General features: G+C 40.4%; 1 protein-coding gene and 1 pseudogene across 1 annotated transcript in view; one reads left to right on the top strand and one right to left on the bottom strand.

The window, feature by feature from the left end:
- SMC1A (structural maintenance of chromosomes 1A) overlaps window positions 1-9,340 on the bottom strand; it is an 80,517-nt gene that overhangs the window by 69,729 nt on the left and 1,448 nt on the right. The window lies entirely within an intron of this gene.
- LOC105979569 lies at window positions 6,783-7,395 on the top strand (annotated as a pseudogene).

Below are 9,340 nucleotides of genomic sequence, written 5' to 3'. Positions count from 1 at the left end.
CAAACAGTGTGGCTTAAACATTTTTGGTTTTGGTGTTGTTATGGCGAGTTGTTGGTAATGATGATTCAATCATTTGGGGAAATTCTTGCACTGTATCCAAGTGTTTTGATCTGGTGCGTGTGACCCTGTGGGAGTCCACTTTTCCTCTCTCTCTCTGATACAAGTATGTGTGCAATGTCCCGTTCATCAGAGGAGTCCAAAAGATCGAGTGAATCCAAAACCATGTTTCTTTTCTCCTTTTCAATGTGATGGAATGAACTAAAAGGGAAAAACTTAAAATAACCCAGATTGCTTTAAAAAATAAATAAAGCGAATGTGCCAATTAGCGTAAAAAAAAAAGAAATCAATGTAAAAAAACAAGAAACTAATCTGTACAAAGCAACAATTGCAGCTTGCAGCTGGACTATATTTGCATTGGCTCCTCATAGCAATTATCTTAAATTCTATGTCATTGGAAAAATTATTAATGTTATCAATGCAATAGCCTTATACACCACGGGGATGATTGACAATGTTTTTCCTTTTTGTTCCTTTGGCTTTTTGCTTGTTTGCCTTTTGTTTTTGTTTTGTTGTGGTGGTTGTTTTTGTGGGATTTTGTTTTTGTCATAACACAACCACAAAATAAACCAAAGCAGATGGATTCTGGGCTCCCACTTAACTCTAGTCCTAATCCAAGAGCAGTTAGTTCTTATAACATGGACCTGCTCCATACTCACTTTCATGAAATGATCACACCGAAGATAAAGGTGCTACAACAAGTGTGGTGAAGAAAGCAGATGGTTCCCAGCTACCAATTGGAAGTGTCTGGGGTCTTAAAGGCTTATATTCAAAACAGCCATCTAAGTGAGGCATCAACTAAGTCCACATGCAAGAGCACACCAGCCTGTGTGATCCAAAGATGACAATGACTAAGGGAAAAGTTTCAGAGCTAAAATTGTGGACACCCAAATTGTAGAAGGCTCTGGAGGACGATGGTAGCCCAAAATCCATCTGTTGAGTGTCTAGTCAGATTCAGTCCCTATAGACATAGGGGAGGGACTCAAACAGTTTTACTGTCAGACAGATTGTTATTCACTTGATTATGGTGGATCGAACCATGATATGATACTTGGTCAGTCGACCTCCCTCTTCACCCATCCTGAATTTGCTCTAAATTCAAGCATTTCTGGCTTGTTCCAGGACAGAAATTTTTTTCTCTGGTCTTTTAAATATTGATGGTGGTCTTTTCTTTCTTACTCTTTATTTGTATTTTTATCTTTATATTATTATTTTCTTCTTGCCATTTTGTTTTGCTTTTATGGTTTCTGTCGGTTTTCCCAGTTTGTGAGGCACTTTTTAAAAAATCATTTTATTGGGGGCTCATACAACTCTTATCACAATCCAAATATACATCCATTGTATAAAGCACATTTGTACATTCGTTACCCTCATCAGTCTCAAAACATCTGTTTTTCACTTAAGCCCCTGGCATCAGCTCATTTTCCCCCTCCCTCCCCACATCCCCCTCCCTCATGAACCCTTGATAATTTATAAATTATTTTGTCATATCTTACAGTCTGATGTCTCCCTTCACCGACTTTTCTGTTGTCCATCCCCCAGGAGGAGGTTACGTATAGATCCCTGTAATCAGTTCCCCCTTTCTACCCCACCCTCGCTCTACCCTCCTGGTATCGCCACTTTAACATCTTTAACATCAACTTTAATATCACCATCAGTAGATAAAGGTTCAATTGCAGTAGCAAAAGAATTATCACTTGGTATCTTTTTAAAGTCATAGTACAAATAATCCCTGTCTGGAAACTGGAGTTGTGTGAACTCAGAGCAAGACTCATGAGTAAGACTGCAACCATTTATATGAGTCAGCCATGTTTAAGTAGAATCAATTTTGTTAAATATTTAGCACTTTATGTGTTGACTGTTTCCAAGGGTTGAAACAAAAGTTTGGAATGTTAATTACGATTTGAATCCTGTGTAAAGTCATATTGAACCCTCCAACTTTCTCAGTCACTGTATAAAAGTGAGAAAAGCAGTCAGTTGGAAAAGTAGATGTCAGGAAAGCAGTTAGTTGGAAAGCAGATGTCAGGATAGTGAATTATAGAATTCCCCATTTATGTACTCGTGTTTTCTATATTTACTGTGTTTCCTGCCTTTGTATATTTGTTATGTTTCTTAAGTATTATAGCCTGCCTGCAGGTAATGTTATTAATATTGTTATAATAAATTAGTATAAATATCAACAACAAAAAACTTGACCGAGGGTTACCATTGGTGAAATAGTTGTTGCTTAAGGGGCACTAAGTTTATGTTAATGGTGGTGGAATAATTTGGAAAAGGACATCAATAATTGTTGTACAACAATTTAGTACATCATCAATGGTACTAAACTATACATGTAGAAGTTAAGGAACTGGTGAATGTTTTGTTCAGTATATTTTTGTCATAATTAGAAAAAATTACATGAATAACAATGAGTTCAAGGAAGAAAATGTTCTAGAGTTGAATGTGAGGATGACTGTACAACTCTTGATATGATTGAATTACTGAATTGTATGGCATGTGTGGCATGTGGTGTGGTGCTAATAATAAAACTAAAAAAAGAATGCTATGTTCTTGAAATCTATTATAACATGAATGTGAAGAACATTATGCTGAATGAAATAAGTCAATGATAACAGGATGAATAACTTATAATCTCACTTTTATAAAAAGAATAGGTATACATAAAAAATATTCATTGGTAGTTATCAAAAATGGATGGAGCAGAGAGAGGGAATCACTCTCTAAACTGTAGATGCTTCTTATTTTTGGTGCTGGGGAAAGTCATACCAAAGATGGATGAAGGGTGCACAGTTTAACCAAGATAAATGCCACTAAGAAGTTCATAATAAAGGATGTTTTTCAACTCATCCAATGGACTTACAGGTCACATGAACACTAGTCTCCACCACCAAAAGCTGAACTAGATAGTGCCTCATTACCACTGCCTACGGCTTTTAAAAGGATTATCACATTAGAAGAACATGGAGTAAGAGAAAATGTGGGTAAGACTCAAAATCATAAAAGACCAGGCTTACTGGTGAAATAAAGACTGGTAAAACCTCCAAGGCTATGGCTCTTTCCACTCTTCAGGTCTGGAAACAAGCTTAATTTTCAGCCAAATAATAGACAGGCCTATATGGAGTAACACCTCTTAGAATAACAGCTATTTAAGATCAAAAGGGCAGCATTTACCCAAGGGCAAAGTTCAGAAGGGTTAGGAAAGGAAGAGGAATGAAAACAGAAAATACAGAAAGAGAAGTAATGTTACATTATGAGTATTACAATCAATGACATGAAACAAAATGTGTATGAGTTATTGAATGGAAAACTGATTTGCTCTGTAAGCTTTCACCCAATTCACAATTTTTAAAAAAAGTATTTTTTAAAAAGATGACATTTGGGGTAAATAAAGGACATTGTGAAATATATAAAACAAAGTTCCAAAAGGTCATGGGAAATTTTTAATTCCCCCTTTCCATGAACTTTTTGAAGCCCTCTTTTACAATTTAGTAACAACCATCTAAGCTATAAACTTCTGAAAGTAGTATGTCCATCTTTCTAACCCTTTTGCAAACCATTCTACATGTTTTTCTTTACACTATGTCAAAATGTCCGTTTTGGCATCTTTCACAAATTCAAATTGTATTCCTCTTCAATGTTGAGTTTGGTTAACAAAAAGAAGTCAGGGTTCTAGGGTAGATGAATTAAGGGTTCTTAGTAAAATACTCATAGAAAAGCCCTTGTTACCCTGGAAGAGTAAGTAGGTGATAGGGAAAAAAATTTCCTAGGTGCAATTTTCCTGAACTTTTCCGACTGATGCAGTTTTGTTGGAATATACTCATGCACGTAATGAATTGGTACTTTAGTAGCAATATTTTTTATTCACCCCCATATATATGTACATGAATAGGTGGATCCAAAGGTATATACATTTATACCAGGGCCATGGTGGTATAGTGGGTTACATGTTGAGCTGCTAACCACAAGATGTTAGTGCTTCATGGAATAAAGATTAGACTTTTGCTTCTGTAAAGATTTACAGCCTGATACACCAGAAGGACTGCACATAGAGGTACGGCCGTAGAGGCCCATTAGAATGAACTTAACCCTTCTTCAAAGGTGCCTGCACCCTTGGAATGAGGCCTGGGGTACTTTGATGAGCAAGGAAGCAGAGTGGCCACCTTAGGACCTGTGGTCATTGGACCTTTGTGGTAACCCCTGGTTGGGTGGGTGTCCAATGGAAAGGGACCCAGAATCACCATGTTTAGTACCTCGATGCCTCCTCCCCTCACAGTGACATGACAGGTTTTGATCTGTTGGGTAGGGATTTGAACTTGGAAGAACTGATCCAGGATGTTTCCCCCTGGCACCAATCCCCATTCTCAGGGTAAGCAGAACTCAGTCAAATGGGAGATCAAACTACAGGGGCAACAACTCATGGGTTGCAGCTCACAGTGGAATTGTACTTGCATAGACTCCTCATACCTAGAGTCCAGAGTGACATGCCATCGGAAAAATTGCTGATATTTCACCCCAGGGAGATGATGTTATACCCCAGAGCAGGGGTCCTCAAACTTTTTAAACAGTGGGCCAGTTCATTGTCCCTCAGACCCGTTGGAGGGCCAGACTATCGTTTTAAAAAAACTATGAACAAATTCCTATGCACACTGCACATATCTTATTTTGAAGTAAAAAACAAAACGGGGCAAAAACACCCGGTGGGCCGCATGTGGCCCACGGGCCGTAATTTGAGGACCCTGCCCCAGAGGGATGATTGACAATGTTTTACTTTTCTGTTTCTATGGGTTTTGGTTTTCCTGCCCTTAGTTTACTTGTTTTTGTTTGTCTTTTGTTGTCTGCTAGTTGGTTTGTGGCAGTCGGAGTAGTTGGTTTTATGGGTTTTTGAATTTGTCAAAATACGACCGCCAAAGTAAACCTGAGTCATGCACATCTCAGGGACAAGCAGATGGATTCTGGGTCCCCACTGAACTCTATCCCCAATCCAAGAAGTTAGTTATGATAACGTGGCCCGGCTCAATACTGACTTTCATGAAATAATCACTGAAGATAAAGGTGCTACAGCAAAGTGTGGTGAAGAAAGTCAATGGTGCCTGGCTATCAGAATAGTGTCTGGGGTCTTAAAGGCTTGTATTCAAACAAGCAGCCATCTAAGTGAAGAGTCAACTAAGTCCACATGGAAGAAGCACACCAGCTTGTGTGATCCGAAGATTACAATAACATACCGGTATTTCAAATATGACAAAGGGAAAAGTATGAGAGCCTAAATTGCAAACACCCAATTCGTAGAAGGCTATAGAGGACAGTAGGAGCCAAAACCCACCAGCAGAGTATCAAGTCAGACTAAGAAGCTGGCAGATTCCCAGTAGCAAGAGGCAAAGGTCTCGAATCATTTTACTGTCAGATAGAAATCGTTGTAATCCTGATTATACTGAATGGAACTTGATACTTGATCAGTTGACTTCATCCTTCATCCAACCTCCTTCACCCACTCACCAAAATTCTTCTTCTAGGTCCAAGTATTTCTTGCTTGTTCCACGACAAAAATGTCTTCCCTGGCTTTTTAAATATACATGGTGGTCTTCTCTATCTTACTATTTGTATTTTTATCTCTGTGTTATTATTATTTATCCTTACCACTTTATTTTGTTTCTATTTTTTATTGTTCCTGTTGGGTTTTTCAGTTTGTGAAGCACAGAAGAGTAGATGCGTAGAAATAAGAACTGATGCAAAGGTTTATAAGGGAGGTGGAGGTGGGGGTGGGAGGCAAGGAGGATAAAGGTGTTGGGGACGCAAACAATGTATGTGGGAGGGGCAAGGGAGCCTAGAATTCATGGTGATTACACAACTCATTTTTAAAGTGATTTAATCATAGGAGGGGAAAAAGAAAATGTTCTAAAATTGATTGTGGTAATGACTGTTTAACTCTTCCTGATATGATTGAGCAATTGAATTGTGTGATATGTGGATTAAGTGCCAATAAAACGTTTTAAAAATTTACAGCCTGGGAGAACAGTTCTTGTCAGACCTACAGGGTCCTATAAGTTGGAATCAACTCAATGGCAGTGAGTTTTATTTTTTTAGTATGTGTGTGCTGCATTTGTAGTAATATATATAGTAATATATACACAATTATGGATACTTCAAGACACAATCAAACATCTCAGGGGATTGGTTTATTGGTTTAAAGGATGTGGACCATACTCTGGTGAGGCAATTTGGTCAACAATAAAGTTCATGTTCTACATTCTAATTTGGTGAGTAGTGTCTGGGGTTATCTGGAACAAAAGAGAAAGAAGAAAACCAAAAAATCAGAGAAGAAACTAGTCTACAGGACCAAGTCTATGAATCATGGCTCATCTACACTGGCACCAGAATTAGATGGTGCCCAACTACCATTACCAACTATTCTAATCAAGGACACAATAGATGGATCCCAATAAAAAGAGAGGAAAACAGAACAGAACTCATATTCTTAAAAAGTCCAGAATCACACTACAGGATTCCCCCACCCAACTCCAGAGATGATCACCCTAAGGTGATTTAAACTTTTAATCAAAACTACTCCCAGAGGCCACCTTTCAGTTAAACTGGTTGGCTGCAAAAATTAAAATATCAACATTTACTGTAAAGATGAAAATGGGAGCTGGCGTGAGTAAGGAGTACTAGCTGGTGTCACCGCCCCCGCCCCTCAGCACCCCAACTCCACCACCTCCCCAGTCTGCATGCCCCTCCTCCTGTTCCCCCTCCCAGGGCATCCCAGCATGGGTGGGCCAATGTAGCGGGTAACGCCTCCCCGGGGCATGGCTGGCGTTGAGCCTCAGAGCTATGGAGGCAGCATCCGGCCCCTGCCCAACCCCCTCACTGGCCCTGGACTGCCTACCTTGAACATGGGCCCAACAGTCCGAGGCCCATGGGCCAGTCCTAGTGGCAACTCGGTCTCCTACTTCTCGGCGCTCCCAGCAGCTACACAGGACCCCCTGGAGGTGGGCCACCCCAGAACACCCATCTTGGCCAGCCCTGGAGACTCCAACTCCAGTGAGAGCATGTGCACCATTGTGAACCCCATCTGGCCTCCAGGCCAGGCTAACTTCCCGCTCGGCCCCGGCCGGGAGGGCCCCATGACTGCCATGAGCGCAATGGAACCCCATCACATGAACGGATCCCTGGGCTCTGGCGACATGGGACAGGTTGCAGAAGAGCTCCCCAGGCGCCGACCTGAGCAATGCCCCAGGCACCCCACGGGGCGACGGCGAGATGGCGGCTGCCTGGACCTTCTTGCACCCATTCTCGAGCGAAAGCTATTCCCCCCCCCACCCCATGACCGTGAGCGTGTGAGGGGTCTCCACCTGGGTCTCAGGCTCCTTGCTTAAGGCAACATCTCTGGCTCCTGGACCCCCCAGGCCGAGCGAGCTTGGCAGGCCCTGGCCCACCCGGACTTTTCATTTTCTAAAAAAAACCAAAAACGCAAGGACCTCAAAGAAGAGCGCTCCTGTACAGCCCTTCCCTGCCGTTCTTTTTATTTTGTCCCCAGGGACTTCTGGGAGGGCACAATAAATGCAATTGTGTGTTTTGGTAAAAAAAGAAAGAAAGAAAATGGGGGCTGGAAAAGCAGAATTCTGGAAACAGAACCAACACAAGAGAAATAATGAGAATTTTGACACATTGTATGAGAATAACCAATTTCACAGAACAATTTATGCAGATATTGAGAAACTAATTTACTATATAAATTTCAATTGAAAACAAAATAGAATATTTTTTAAAAGACTTTGGTCTTAAGTACAACAGTTATAATCTTAGCTTTCAGTATGTCTTAGCTGTGTTACCCTGGACAAATTGTTTTCTATTCTCCCACCTGGAAAATATGAAAAAAAACATGACTCATAGACAAAACATCTAAAACGCAGGTTGGCACATAATTCTCTGTTGAAATGGAAGGATTCTGATCCTGGTTCTGAGACTCAAGGGCAAGTTATCACACCTCTTTGTGCCACCATTTCATCTATAAGGAAAATGGTATTTCATTGTGAGAATTTAACTGTAAAAAAGTCATTTCCAACTATCAATTCTTGTTTCATAGCAACCCAGTAAAACTGCCCAATGTGGTTTCCGATACCAATCTTTATAGAACTAGACTGCCACATCTTTCCCCTGCGGAGAGGTTGGCTGGTTTTGAACTTTTCACTTTATAGCCAAACACCACGTTTTTTGTTGTCGTTTTTTAATGTGCACAGTCCCAATAAATAAAGTACTTGACACGGGGTCTCAAAACTCACTGCCATCAAGTTGGTACCAACTCAGTGACTCTACAAACTAAGTAGAACTGCCCTCTTGGGTTTCTGAGGCTTTTAAATATTTACAGGAGTAGACAACTTATGGTAATCTTTCTCTCACAGTACAACTGTAGTGGGTTTGAACTGGTGACCTTGTGGCTAGCAGCTCAATGCATAGGCCACTCTACCACCAGGGCTTCAAACCTAAACTCGATGGCATCAAGTCAATTCTGACTCATAGTGACCCTACATAACACACTCAATAAATGGCAGCACTAGCCTCACATGGTTCTGGTCTCTTAGCTCTATCTCCTTTGTCAGAGCACAGATCAGGAAACAGACATTTAGGCATCAATTTCCAATCTTTGTGCTTCCCTATTACTTTCCAGAGATGATAAAACATCCACAACTAAATGCATTTGTACTCAACAATCATTCAATATTGTAAAAAAATTCCTAATTATAAATTTGACATAGGCTGTAGGATTACAAAGATAACAAAGATGAAATATTTCAAAGAATGTCATCTTACAGACATTCACAGACCTGTGATGAAGATTCAAAAACATATACTATGACAAAGAAATAGAGGAAAAAACTAGGAGGCGAAGGGCAGTTATAGAGATCTAAATACAGGCATATACATATGTAAATATATTTATATATGACGAGGGAGAAATAGATCTATGTACATATGTTTATAGGTTTAGTATTAAGGAAACAAATGGGACAGCGGGCCCCTACTCAAGTACTCCCTCAACACAAGAACACTTTGTTCTAACAATCGTCAGTCTGAGATGCTCACCTTCCTGGCATGATCGCTGAAGACAACGGGTGCATAAGCATATGTGGTAAAGAAAGCTGATGGTGCCCAGCTATCAAAAGATATAGCATCTGAGGTTTTAAAGGCCTGAATATAAACAAGTGGCCATCTAGCTGAGAAACAACAAAACCCACATGGAAGAAGCACACCAGCCTATCCCAACTCAATCGCTGAGGACAAAGCA

This window comes from Echinops telfairi, unplaced genomic scaffold, assembly GCF_000313985.2.
Source record: "Echinops telfairi isolate 266 unplaced genomic scaffold, ASM31398v2 ScPeMD7_19;HRSCAF=73, whole genome shotgun sequence".
In the NCBI taxonomy this organism is placed as follows: domain Eukaryota; kingdom Metazoa; phylum Chordata; class Mammalia; order Afrosoricida; family Tenrecidae; genus Echinops; species Echinops telfairi.
The sequence above is the reverse complement of the archived record's forward strand: the minus strand, read 5'-3'. Positions and strand labels throughout refer to the sequence as shown.